Source organism: Thermobia domestica, chromosome 14 (assembly GCF_964235325.1).
Source record: "Thermobia domestica chromosome 14, izTheDome1.hap1.1, whole genome shotgun sequence".
NCBI lineage: Eukaryota > Metazoa > Arthropoda > Insecta > Zygentoma > Lepismatidae > Thermobia > Thermobia domestica.
In genome coordinates this window covers 200,208,966-200,224,617 of record NC_137467.1, presented here as the reverse complement: position 1 = coordinate 200,224,617, position 15,652 = coordinate 200,208,966, and positions in this window count along the sequence as shown.

The following is a 15,652-nucleotide window of genomic DNA, read 5'->3' as shown; positions in this document are numbered from 1 at the left end:
AGGAGAGGAGGGGAGTTATAAAATAATAAATAAAACTTAATAACTTGAACCAAACGAGCAGTCTTGATCAAATTTTTAACATAGATGAGGTTCAAGCCTGGAATGTTATATGTCAGTTTACTTTGACGGAGTAACGTAGGGGAGGGGGAGATGTACAAAAATCAATATGAATAAAAATAAAAGTGACTCAATTTGTGATAATAACTCTTGAACCGATCTCAATCAAATTTTTAACATGTATAAGGTTCTTTCCTGGAAAGTTTTTTAGAGTTTGTTTCACTTTGATGGTAGAACCTAGGGGAGGGGAGGAGGAGGGGAAGGGTATATATATATATATATAAACTTAATAACTTTTAAACAACCCGCGTGAAGTCGACCTTATTTTCAACATAGATGAGGATCGGACCTGAGATGTTTTTCTGCCATATCACTTTGACGGTGCAGTTTAGGGGAGAGGAAGAGGAAAGATATTTAAAAATGATCGAAAATTACCGACATTAAAATGGAATCTATAGTTTTGGGGATCGCTGAGATAAACAATGATACTTCCGGTGCTGTTTAAAGCAAAATTCAGCCGCGTAGCTTGACGGAGGGGAGGGGAAATATATAAAAATGATCGAAAATGACGAATATTAGCCTAGTGTCGAATCCATAGTTTTCGAGGTCGCTGAGTTGAATACTGAGATTTCGTATACTGTTTACGACCAAATTCAGCCTCGTAACTTGGGGGAGACGGAGATACATAAAATGATCAAAAATGACCAAATATTAGTGCCGAATCCGTAGTTTTCGGAGTCTCTGACACGAACAGTGACACTTGTGATGCCGTTTAAATCCAAATTTAGCCCCGCAACTTGGGGAGGAGGAGGAGAGAGAATTATTATTATTATTATTATTATTATTATTATTATTATTATTATTATTATTATTATTATTATTATTATTATTATTATTATTATTATTATTTTAGTTTAACCCAAGGACGTGGGTATTTGATGCTAGTAATCCATATTCACAAGTGAGACTTCAAATAACTTGGAGTTTAATGCCGTTATTTTGTACTCGTATTTCTAATATAGGTCAACAGTATTTATATAAATTGAGTTTACACAAAAGACATAGACAATTGAGCCGTTTTCAGTTTTCACTCAAATTATTCTAAAATATTAAGAGGTTTGATTATAATAATTATTATTTTAATTTTCTCTCCCTTTTTTTGGTCAATATTGCTAAACATATCATCATCTTCATCATTATAGTTATTCCGCCATTATTCGCAGGTTATTTGCTTCAACAGACAAGGTTCGACATTCGGTGGTCCTCAGCTAGTCTCTTCGTCTTGACGTAGCAATTTTCTGTTTTAATACCTTCCTTCAACTAGTCTGCTTCGCTCAGTCCCTCTCTTTCCTTCCACAATACTCTCTAGCACGTTCCTCATAATACAATTCCTCCTCAGCCAATATCCTAACCAGTTCCTCTTCCTCCTCTTAACAATATCTAAAATTCTTCTTTTTTTCCCTACTGCTAATTTTTTGTAACACCTTCTCATTCGTTGTCCGTTCAACACAGCTAATTTTCTCCTTTTTTCTCCATGCCCATGTTTCGAAAGTGTAATTTTTGCATCGCTTTTGCGTAATGAGAATGTTTCTGACCCATAGAGTACATATAGGAATCAGTAAAACAAAGTTACAATATTTAATTGGGAGTTTGTTTAATACAAGGATTAGCTAATCGTGGTTGAAAAGGAAAATCTGACACCTTTAGAGTGTAAAAATAATTTTGCAATTCATGGTATTTCAATAATCTGTGCCGTCTGATTTTCTTTCATGCGTCTCAAGAGTAGCCTCCACAGTTTTGGAACCAATGGAGTGTTAGATCTGTTAAAAAATATAAACAGATTACGAAACGTTGTGATTTAGGCATATCTTATAAGTAGTGAAGTGTGAGCACCCATTAAAAATATAAAGGTCATCAGCTATGTTGTACACTATCATCATACTTACACGACGTTAAATTATATTACATTTAGAAACATACATTGTATTTCCGTTACTACTGGTGCATTGTAGAGTTTATTATCCCTTATATCCATAGTAAAATTTACCTATAAAAAGCTTGAGATTTCTTAAATGTAAGACTTGCAAGACTCTTGCATGCAAGACCAAGACCAAGACCAAGACTAGGTGTGCAAGACCAAGACCAAGACCAAGACTAAGGGTTCCAGTGCAAGACCAAGACCAAGACCAAGACCACCCCGGTCTAGGTCTTGGTCTTGCTTTGCTCATCACTATCCATTACAGTTTTTTGTTTTATACCAGTCAATGTCTAAATTGAAACTACTTGATTTTTATCACCTTTGGTTTCAATAAAAGGTTAATGGAATAAATGAAACCTATTCTTGGGACGCAAAATAGTTCCAGAAACCGTTTTTGGATATCTCTGCTACCGGGAGTACTAACAAATTCCAACCACTTTCGGTTTTATTAGTGTTACGAGCGGTTATTTCATGACACATTAAATCGATTCCAAACAACCGCTTACCATTTTTATTCCATGGCAATCAATGTTGAAACTGGAACCGGTTGATTTCCACCACTTTCGGTTTGAATAGAATTTTAACGGAGGACATGGAACCTGTTTTTGGGTCTCTAAATCTATCCTAAGAAATCGCTTCTCGATAACTATTACCGGTTTTTGCCCTGATAGCTGTCGAGTCTACAGACGGACGGACGGACGGATATAAGCCATTCTATAAAACTTTCGACACATACATAGCGTAGTTTGAAAACCCAAAATTAAAGAAATAATTTAAGAACCTGATGGCAATGAAATGCAGTATGCGCGCCGACTACGTGGGTACTCCGGGGTTCCAGCATCCACAAGAATTTTAGTTTGCACCCGGGTTTGAACCCGTTTCTCTTGCGTTCAAATCAGCCGTGTTACCGACTGAGCTAGAGTAGCCTCAACTTATCCTTATAGTATCGGCATCACAGCACAGCCAAGGGCGCCCGAAGGGAAGGGCAGGGTGGGGCCCGAGCCCCCCTTGGCTCGCAAAAATGTATTAAATTTCTTAATATTTTCTCAATACAAATAAAATATACTAACCATAACATAGCAGCCAGGGATTTGAGCACCCTAGAAAATTTTCTTCGGGCACCCATGACACAGCCCTTTATGACAGTGTTCATAAAATATTTTAACTAAAACTAAATCAATCAAATATCGAGACTTCCCTGAAAACATATAGGCTAACACGTCCCACCATTAATATGCACGCACATAAATTTTGGAAAGCCGGCGCCGCTGCAATGCAGTATAGGGAACTATTCATCCTACTAAAATCTTCCCTCCAGCACTGATCATAGTGTTGCAATATTAATGAAGCATTTCAAGTTACAAAAATGGTAAAGTTCATTATAAGGGCAAGTGAATGATGATGATGAATTGGCGGGATGAACATGTGGGAGGAAACACGAATACTCCGGGAAAACCCACGCACACGATATTGAAATATGAATTGGTAAGGACTATAGAGCATATTACACAATTGAAATCAACTATGTAAGTTTATTAATGACAGATTAATAGTGTACTAAAATAGAAATATAATAGTGGATAATCCTAAATACAGTAATATTGTAGTGTATTTACCATAGTTAACAACAGGCTCGCAACCAGAGGGGGGCTAGGAGGGGTCCGGCCCCTCCAAACCTCAATACAAAATGAACAATTTAGATATTTGTAAGATAACACTAGTCAACAAATTTTAACTTTTTTCTGCCACTTGAGAGAAAACACCTGATCTTAATGGAACTTTGGCCGTTGAATTCGAATCTGCAATCCGTTTTTCTCTATCACGCACAGTTTTCCCGTGACAGAGAGATTTTCGGGAAATTTCCCTCAAAATTTCCCTTTTTTCTTCATTTTTGTACCTCTAGCTCGGGTACCCTTAGGCATATAAACATACAAATTATATTCTAGGTTAGCTTGATTTATACTTAGTAAACCCGGTAAGTTTCATCTGAGTCGCATCATTCTTCATTGAGAAATAAATATATTTCTATAAATATATGCTATGTGTACTGTCCATTTTACCATATACAATAGGGACAGAAAAATCATATGTAACTTCCACGGGAATTACAATATAAGCAAGGTTTATACTTCATTGGATTTGTAATGAAACATACTTTACAATGATGTATACACCATGTCCGCCATTTTATAAGAGGGAAATTCTAGAGGGATTTTTCGGGAAATTCCCTAAAAAAGTAGATTTTTTGTCTCATGTCATTGTTCATATAGTGATACAGAAGCGGGAATTACGCCAGAATATAGATTTATATCAATTCAATAAATCAATAACTCACTAGTAAACAAGGTTTTTGCCACATGAAAGAAAACATCTGATCCTAAAGGAACTTGGTCGCTGAATTCGAAAGTGCAATCCGTTTTTCTCTATCACCCACAGCTTTTTATGCGTGACAAGGGGAGGGGGCTGAGAAATTCACTCAAAATATACCTTTTTTCCAAATTTTCGTACCACTGGCCCTTGAAATATAAATACAAAAATGACACCATATAAAACTTTGATTTATACTTAAGAAACCTCGCAAGTTTCAGAACAATCGCATTATTATTTCTAGAGAAATAAATATAGCTACATGTATGTTGTTTGTACTACTTATTTTAAGACGTGATGTTGCGTTCTTTGCACCGAAAGAAAAAAAAACACAATTTCATTTACCCATACAGGCATAAATACGAAAAATGAGAGTATACGACATGGAGTAAGAGGTCTGTGGTTTTCTACCACCTGGCATGTGATTGCATTGATGCAGCTGTACAACAACATGTGTTTAGCTGATGCAATAAAGCTGCGCAAAATCGGACTCTACTGATAAATTGTCAGGTCCATGGCAAATAGATAAGGAAGTGTTGTATAACTGCATGCATATTGTAGGTTTAGTTTTATTTTGGATTTACCTGTGACAAGTGGTCGTAAGGGCGTGTGCGTGTTTGTTTTCTTTCTCCGCTATGAAGAGCTCGCGGCGTGCGTGTATAAACTCACCGAACACTTTCTGTTACGTGTGTGGAAAATATACTGTGAAAAGTCAGCGCCGTGCATTAACAGAAATGTTAAAACAAGCTTATTATAGCTATTTTAGGTGTCATGTGGGTGATCAAGAAAAAGGTGGGCTCCCCATGTGTGCTGTGTAACATGCTATTCTACTCTTATTAAGTGGAAAAGTGGCGATAAAACTCGAGCTATGCCTTTTGCGGTGCCAATGGTCTGGCGAGAACCAACCAGTCATGCTGAAGACTGTTATTTCTGTCTAACAAAAATTTGAGGTCATTCTAAACGAACAAAATCTAATATTGAGTACCCAAATGTTCCATCCGCTCTAAAACCTATACCACATGGACCTGAACTCCCAATCCCTGATCCATACGCACAGTCAGAAGAATCTTCTCCAGCAGAAGAGTAAGTAGATGAGTTGCCCAAACCATCAACTTCCTTTGATCCAAACTATAGCCCAACCAAAAACACACCTCTTCTTGTTAACCAGTCCAGACTGAATGACTTAGTGAGGGATCTAAATCTGAGTAAGCAACAAGCTGAGTTGCTCGGATCGAGACTTCAAGAATGGAATTTACTGGCTCCTACAGTAGTAGAAAAATGGCGGTTCTGCGCCACTGACCCTCTACCCACTTTCTCAGTCCCGCCTGAAGCAGACAACAAATTTCCCAGTGCCGCCTGACACACTATGCCGGGAGACATATGGGGGATACGAGAAATCGAGCATCGTGAACCGTCAACCCACGGTCTTTTACGACCTCCATTTTAGGGGTGAATTTGTTCCCTTTTATGAGCATTTTTAGGGGGTGTACTCGTTCCCTTTTATGACCTCCATTTTAGGGGTGAACTCGTTCCCTTTTATGAGCATATTTTCCAACCCCTACGAACACATAGAAGAGCAGATAACACATAAGACTATGAACACACAGCAGAACAGCTATACATAGCACAGCTAATAAAAGAGCATGGCTTATTTTCCAACCTCTATTTTAACATAGCAGAAATTACACTGAGACTATGAACACACAGCAGAGCATAAGACTACGTAACTCACAACAACCTCCATTTTACGGGTGGACTCGTTCTCATTTATGAGCACACTACGAACACATAGCAGAGGTGTATTCGTTTTCAACCCCTTAGCATAAGACTATGTAACATAGCAGTTACGAACACATAGCAGAGCAGATAATAAACACAACAACCTCCATTTTTTTTAGGGGTGTATTCATTCCCTTTTATGAGCATATTTTCCAACCCCCTATTATAACATAGCACAGCTAATAAAAGAGTATGGCTCATTTTTCAACCCTTATTTTACCACAACAGAAGACTACGAAACATAGCGGACATAGCACAGGGGGTGTATTCATTTTCTCCACCCCTAATTGAACATAGCAGAAATTACACTGAGACTACGAACACACAGCAGACCAGAGAATACATAAGATTCATTCCCTTTTATGAGTACATTTTAAGGGGTGTACTCGTTCTCTTTTATGATTACTTTTCCAACCCCTATTTTACCATAGCAGAAATTACATAAGATTTTTTTTCAACCCCTATTTTAAGACAATGAATACCTATGTAACATAGCGATTCGATACGCTCTTTGAACCAATTTGGATGAAACTCGGCATATGGGGGTTTTCGACCATGCTGAGTACGAATATCATACTTACTTTTACCTGGGTCCTATAGTTTATGTGGCATACGCCCTTTGTATGGCACTTAAAACCTAATCACTCGTAAACGAAGCAACATATTAAGGTGGTGTTTCCACATTTAGCAATAGGTCATCAGGTACTACATGTCCCAAAATTAGTGGTCATCGAGGTCAAAGGTCAAAATACTTAAAACCTAATAACTGGGAAATGGAGCCAAATATCGAAGTGGTGTTTCCACATTTAGTAATTTGTCATCAACTACTACAAGTTCCAAAATAGTGACCATCGAGGTCAAAGGTCAAAATACTTAAAACCTAATAAATCAGAAACGGATCCACATATTGAGATGCTCTTTCCACATTTAGTAATTGGTCATGAACTACTACAAGTTTCAAAAAATAATGGCCATCGAGGTCAAAGGTCAAAATACTTAAAACCTAATAACTCAGAAACGGAGCCAAGTATTGAGGTGCTGTTTCCAAATCTAGTAATTGGTCATCAACTACTACAAGTTTCAAAAATAATGGTCATCGAGGTCAAAGGTCAAAGTAGTTAAAACCTAATAACTCGAAAATGGATCCACATATTAAGGTGCTGTTTCCACATTTAGTAACTGGTCATCAACTACTACAAGTTTCAAAAATAATGGTCATCGAGGTCAAAGGTCAATCTCGTAAATGAAACCACATATTGAGATAACGTTTCCTCATTTAGTAAATTTGTGTGATCTATTCAATTTTGTACAAAGCAGAAAAAAAGTGAAGAAGGAATAAATTTGAGTGGCTTATTTACTTTTGTATTAATGAGAAAGAAATCAAAGGAACACAATTTTAACTAGCGCAGACTTTCTGTACCTTTTTGGGCTATTCAAATGGATTAACAAGAAAGAAAGCAAAGAGATGCCATGTTAACTAGCTATGTATTATTTAAGCAAAACGAAGGGCTAAATTTGAGAAAGCGAACATGGACCATTTTACTCAAATTTGGATGGAGTATTTATCTTTGTATGAACCATAAAAAATGAAGAAGGTTCAATATTTCTATACAATTTTGTACTACCCAAATAAACGAAATTTTATTTTTGTACCAATCACAGGAAAATCAAAGAAGGGTCATTTTAACTAGCTCAGCATTTTATACTTTTTTTGTGTTATTCAAATAATAGAGGGAACAAATTTCAGTGGTCTATTTTATTTTTGTACCAATCAGAAGAAAAGCAAAGATATGCCATTTTAACTATTTAAACAAACGAAAAGATAAATTTGAATGACCTATTCAATTTTGTACCAACGAGAAATGCCATTTTGTACTAATCAAATAAAAAAACCGAAGAAGGATCATTTTAACTAACTCAGACTTTTATACCATTTTGTACTACTCCAATAAACGAAGGAATACCAACCAGAAAAACAAGAAGTGAAGATTAGGTGGATTATTTTCTTTTGTACCAACTAGAAAAGAGAAGAAGAGCTACTTTAACTAGCTCAGAATTTATGTATCTTTTGAACTACTGAAATGTTCTATTTTTGTATTAATCAGAAAAAAGTGAAAAAAGACCATTTTAACAAGCTCAGAATTTATATACATTTTGTACTAATCAAATATACGAAAGAATAAATTTAAGTGGCCTATTCAATTTTGTACCCATGAGAAATTTCATTTTAACTGGCTCAGAATTTTACTACTCAAATAAACAATGGAGTATTTAGTTTTATATCACCGAGAAAAAAAGAAATTGCACCATTTTGGAGTATTCAAATAAACAAAGGACTTATAATTTGTGTCAACACAAAATCAATTAAACGAAGTAATGCATTTGAGTGAGCTATTTAATTTGAAAAAAAACCGAAGCAGGATCATCTTAACTAGCTGAGTATTTTATACCATTTTGTATTATTTCAACAAACAAAGAAATAAATTTATATTAACCAGAAAAAGGAAAAAAAAAGAATTTTTACTAGCTGCGAATTTTATATTATTTTAAACTAGTCTAATAAACGAAGGCATAAATATGAGTGAGCTATTTAGCTTTGTACGAACCAGAAAAAAGTGAATAAGGTTCATTTTATACCTTTTGGTGCAATTCAAATAATCGAGGGAATAAAATTTGGGTGGTCTATTTTATTTTTGTACTCATTCGAAAAAAGCGAAGAAATGCCATTTTTAACTAGCTCAGAATTTCTAGACCATGTTGTACTATTTAAACAAACAAAGGGATAAATTTGAGTGGTTATTCAATTTTGTAGCAAGAAGAAAAAGGAAAGAACTAACATTTTGTACTAATCAAATAAATGAAGGAATATTTAGTTTTGTACCAAGCAAAATAAGAAAAAGCAGTGAAGAACGAATAAAATTTGGATGGACTATTTTCTTATGTACCAACAAAAAAGAGAAACCGAAGGAGGAATAAATTTGGGTGACCTATTCAGTTTTGTACTACTAAAATAAACGAAGGAATAAAATTGAATGTTCTACAGAAGAAAACGGAGGAGGGCCATTTTATTTAATTTTGTAGTACTTAAATATACAAAGGTATAAATCTGTGTAACCCATTCAGTTTTTGTACTAAGCAGAAAATTTGTTGGCTTTTTTTTTTTTTTTTTAGAAAGACCATTTTATCTTTTGTATTCAGATTTTCCGGCTACTTTTTGCGCTCTACAAATAGAGATCATTTTATGTGCCTTTTGTAACGAAGGAACAAATTTGAAGGAGGCTCATTTTAACTAATCCTGCTTCGAGTAGATCAATGTGGCATTTTTGCGACTTTCATTTTCGAATACATACGGATTAAACCACTGTGGCAAAAAATACTACTCTCTTCTTATGCTTATTTGGAGTAGACTTAAAAGGATCAACAATTAGAAACACACTAGTAGGGCGTCGATTCAGTAAAACCCGTTATGCTTTAGAAAACAAATTCTTTCTTCTACCGTCTTCAGCATGCATTTTAAACCAAGAGCAGCAAAATTAATATTTGTATTCCCCTGCTGGATAGAAATTCGATACTTGGAAATTGACCCAATAAGCATCTATTAAATTTATCCATATCTTAGAATTTATGAGGTTACAGCTAGTAAAAGAAAACGAATAGATAATTTTGATACAGTTCCATATGGGTAAATACTGTAGTAGTAGAAACGAAGTTTTTTTTTAATTAAGTAGAGATAAAGAAAGAGTGTGAAAAAATGGATAATTAAATTTTAAATCATTATTATTATTATTATAGAGGTCAAAGGGAAGAATAAATGAATTTGAGTGTCATATGTACGAACAAGATATGCCATTTTATTATATTATCGTGTGCTGTTTAAACAAATATAGGGAAATGCACTACTCAAATAAACGAAGGAATTTAGTTTTGTACCGGGCAAAAAAAAAAAAAAGGAGTGAAGAATGGAATATTTTCTTTTGTACCAGCTGGGAAAAGTGAAGGAATTTAGTTTTGTACCATTGTAACAAACTAAGTATCTTGTACTATTTGTACCACTGAGAAAAAACATTCAAATAAATGAAGGTATAAATTGGGATAGAATATTTAGTTTTGTACCAAGGCATAGTATTGTAATGGTATGGATAATGGTACAAATCAATGGTAATGGTATACAGCCATGTTTTGTTGTGCCCACTATAACGATGTGGTAGACAATTATTTGATGGATATATATTTGTTTAATGGTCGCTATTATCGCTTCTTTTCGCTATGGGAGAACACAGGACACTTTGGATGTGCTACTACAGTTTTGGAATCATGAGCGAGTTCAGGCCAAGTATCCAGATTGCAGATTTACTTGGTTTCTTTACACGATATGGTAAAACTGGTCTTCTTACGGTATCTCCTGATACCTATCTGTTAGACCTCGCAGTATTTGGAAACTTGGTGGAAAAGAATAACAAATGGTTTTTCTCACAATAAAGCTATACATACAGAATAATCCATTATGGCAAAAAATACTACTTTCTCCTTATGCTTATTTGGAGTAGACTTAAGAGAATTTAGGTGGTATTACATTATACTTCGATTAGAAGAATGATGCATTGTGTAAGAATTTCTAATTAATAGCGGTATTGCACTGTGTTTATAATATAATAATAATCTGTAATAGTGCAGTTTATTTTTCGAATGAGAGTAGTTTTTACAAGAACATTAAAACTTTTTAAATAGGTTACATTGCACAAGAGTTTTAAAGGTGTATTGTAGTGTACATTTTCTAGTCTACCAGCAATAATGATCTCTGAGAGAGTTATTAGGTAAAGAAAAAACTTACCCGATAACAATTACCACCATTCTGCGACAATGTTCCGAACACATTTATACCATCTAATTTCTCAGATTTAAGGCTAAATTAAATGAGGAAGAGGTGTACCACAAATTGTGCAAAAGTATTTGGGAGATATAGTAAGAAGTACTAGGATGGAGTTAGCAGATGTGCAAATAGAAAAATTTCAGAACATCAACAAACAGAATATTATACAAGATTTGCAGGTATTATAATTTTTTAATGGAAGGACAAGAATATTAACACTATTTGTAACAACGATGATTCCGTGAGTGTAGATTGTCTTAGATGGAATACAGGTAATTCTTCCATTAAAATTTACAACAAATTTATTTGCCAAATTTTTGGGTAACTATCTAATTGATTTTGTTCATTGTTCAGAAAAGCCTTTACAGGGTATTACGAGATTGGAAGCAATTATCTTTAACTACTATACTGATGAGTGGATCCAATTTTACACACCAAAGAATATTTTACGGATATGGATAAAGTTAACAAATGCTTATTGGGTCAATTTCCAAGTATCGAATTTCTATCCAGCAGGGGAATACAAATATTAATTTTGCTGCTCTTGGTTTAAAATGCATGCTGAAGACGGTAGAAGAAAGAATTTGTTTTCTAAAGCATAACGGGTTTTACTGAATCGACGCCCTACTAGTGTGTTTCTAATTGTTGATCCTTTTAAGTCTACTCCAAATAAGCATAAGAAGAGAGTAGTATTTTTTGCCACAGTGGTTTAATCCGTATGTATTCGAAAATGAAAGTCGCAAAAATGCCACATTGATCTACTCGAAGCAGGATTAGTTAAAATGAGCCTCCTTCAAATTTGTTCCTTCGTTACAAAAGGCACATAAAATGATCTCTATTTGTAGAGCGCAAAAAGTAGCCGGAAAATCTGAATACAAAAGATAAAATGGTCTTTCTAAAAAAAAAAAAAAAAGCCAACAAATTTTCTGCTTAGTACAAAAACTGAATGGGTTACACAGATCTATACCTTTGTATATTTAAGTACTACAAAATTAAATAAAATGGTCCTCCTCCGTTTTCTTCTGTAGAACATTCAATTTTATTCCTTCGTTTATTTTAGTAGTACAAAACTGAATAGGTCACCCAAATTTATTCCTCCTTCGGTTTCTCTTTTTTGTTGGTACATAAGAAAATAGTCCATCCAAATTTTATTCGTTCTTCACTGCTTTTTCTTATTTTGCTTGGTACAAAACTAAATATTCCTTCATTTATTTGATTAGTACAAAATGTTAGTTCTTTCCTTTTTCTTCTTGCTACAAAATTGAATAACCACTCAAATTTATCCCTTTGTTTGTTTAAATAGTACAACATGGTCTAGAAATTCTGAGCTAGTTAAAAATGGCATTTCTTCGCTTTTTTCGAATGAGTACACAAATAAAATAGACTACCCAAATTTTATTCCCTCGATTATTTGAATTGCACCAAAAGGTATAAAATGAACCTTATTCACTTTTTTCTGGTTCGTACAAAGCTAAATAGCTCACTCATATTTATGCCTTCGTTTATTAGACTAGTTTAAAATAATATAAAATTCGCAGCTAGTAAAAATTCTTTTTTTTTCCTTTTTCTGGTTAATATAAATTTATTTCTTTGTTTGTTGAAATAATACAAAATGGTATAAAATACTCAGCTAGTTAAGATGATCCTGCTTCGGTTTTTTTCAAATTAAATAGCTCACTCAAATGCATTACTTCGTTTAATTGATTTTGTGTTGACACAAATTATAAGTCCTTTGTTTATTTGAATACTCCAAAATGGTGCAATTTCTTTTTTTCTCGGTGATATAAAACTAAATACTCCATTGTTTATTTGAGTAGTAAAATTCTGAGCCAGTTAAAATGAAATTTCTCATGGGTACAAAATTGAATAGGCCACTTAAATTTATTCTTTCGTATATTTGATTAGTACAAAATGTATATAAATTCTGAGCTTGTTAAAATGGTCTTTTTTCACTTTTTTCTGATTAATACAAAAATAGAACATTTCAGTAGTTCAAAAGATACATAAATTCTGAGCTAGTTAAAGTAGCTCTTCTTCTCTTTTCTAGTTGGTACAAAAGAAAATAATCCACCTAATCTTCACTTCTTGTTTTTCTGGTTGGTATTCCTTCGTTTATTGGAGTAGTACAAAATGGTATAAAAGTCTGAGTTAGTTAAAATGATCCTTCTTCGGTTTTTTTATTTGATTAGTACAAAATGGCATTTCTCGTTGGTACAAAATTGAATAGGTCATTCAAATTTATCTTTTCGTTTGTTTAAATAGTTAAAATGGCATATCTTTGCTTTTCTTCTGATTGGTACAAAAATAAAATAGACCACTGAAATTTGTTCCCTCTATTATTTGAATAGCACAAAAAAGTATAAAATGCTGAGCTAGTTAAAATGACCCTTCTTTGATTTTCCTGTGATTGGTACAAAAATAAAATTTCGTTTATTTGGGTAGTACAAAATTGTATAGAAATATTGAACCTTCTTCATTTTTTATGGTTCATACAAAGATAAATACTCCATCCAAATTTGAGTAAAATGGTCCATGTTCGCTTTCTCAAATTTAGCCCTTCGTTTTGCTTAAATAATACATAGCTAGTTAATATGGCATATCTTTGCTTTCTTTTTTGTTAATCCATTTGAATAGCCCAAAAAGGTACAGAAAGTCTGCGCTAGTTAAAATTGTGTTCCTTTGATTTCTTTCTCATTAATACAAAAGTAAATAAGCCACTCAAATTTATTCCTTCTTCACTTTTTTTCTGCTTTGCACAAAATTGAATAGATCACACAAATTTACTAAATGAGGAAACGTTATCTCAATATGTGGTTTCATTTACGAGATTGACCTTTGACCTCGATGACCACTATTTTTGAAACTTGTAGTAGTTGATGACCAATTACTAAATGTGGAAACAGCACCTCAATATGTGGATCCATTTTCGAGTTATTAGGTTTTAACTACTTTGAACTTTGACCTCGATGACCATTATTTTTGAAACTTGTAGTAGTTGATGACCAATTACTAGATTTGGAAACAGCACCTCAATACTTAGCTCCGTTTCTGAGTTATTAGGTTTTAAGTATTTTGACCTTTGAACTCGATGGCCATTATTTTTTGAAACTTGTAGTAGTTCATGACCAATTACTAAATGTGGAAAGAGCATCTCAATATGTGGATCCGTTTCTGAGTTATTAGGTTTTAAGTATTTTGACCTTTGACCTCGATGGTCACTATTTTGGAACTTGTAGTAGTTGATGACAAATTACTAAATGTGGAAACACCACTTCGATATTTGGCTCCATTTCCCAGTTATTAGGTTTAAGTATTTTGACCTTTGACCTCGATGACCACTAATTTTGGGACATGTAGTACCTGATGACCTATTGCTAAATGTGGAAACACCACCTCAATATGTTGCTTCGTTTACGAGTGATTAGGTTTTAAGTGCCATACAAAGGGCGTATGCCACATAAACTATAGGACCCAGGTAAAAGTAAGTATGATATTCGTACTCAGCATGGTCGAAAACCCCCATATGCCGAGTTTCATCCAAATTGGTTCAAAGAGCGTATCGAATCGCTATGTTACATAGGTATTCATTGTCTTAAAATAGGGGTTGAAAAAAAATCTTATGTAATTTCTGCTATGGTAAAATAGGGGTTGGAAAAGTAATCATAAAAGAGAACGAGTACACCCCTTAAAATGTACTCATAAAAGGGAATGAATCTTATGTATTCTCTGGTCTGCTGTGTGTTCGTAGTCTCAGTGTAATTTCTGCTATGTTCAATTAGGGGTGGAGAAAATGAATACACCCTGTTTCGTAGTCTTCTGTTATGGTAAAATAAGGGTTGAAAAATGAGCCATACTCTTTTATTAGCTGTGCTATGTTATAATAGGGGGTTGGAAAATATGCTCATAAAAGGGAATGAATACACCCCTAAAAATGGAGGTTTTTGTGTTTATTATCTGCTCTGCTATGTGTTCGTAACTGCTATGTTACATAGTCTTATGCTAAGGGGTTGAAAACGAATACACCTCTGCTATGTGTTCGTAGTGTGCTCATAAATGAGAACGAGTCCACCCGTAAAATGGAGGTTGTTGTGTGTTACGTAGTCTTATGCTTTGCTGTGTGTTCATAGTCTCAATGTAATTTCTGCTATGTTAAAATAGGGGTTGGAAAATAAGCCATGCTCTTTTATTAGCTGTGCTATGCATATCTGTTCTGCTGTGTGTTCATAGTCTTATGTGCTCTTCTATGTGTTCATAGTCTCAGTGGAATTTCTGCTATGTTAAAATAGGGGTAGGAAAATAAGCCATGCTCTTTTATTAGCTGTGCTATGTATAGCTGTTCTGCTGTGTGTTCATAGTCTTATGTGTTATCTGCTCTTCTATGTTTTCGTAGGGGTTGGAAAATATGCTCATAAAAGGGAACGAGTTCACCCCTAAAATGGAGGTCATAAAAGGGAACGAGTACACCCCCTAAAAAGTGCTCATAAAAGGGAACAAATTCACCCCTAAAATGGAGGTCGTAAAAGACCGTGGGTTGACGGTTCACGATGCTCGATTTCTCGTATCCCCCATATGTCCCCCGGCATAGTGTGTCAGGCGGCACT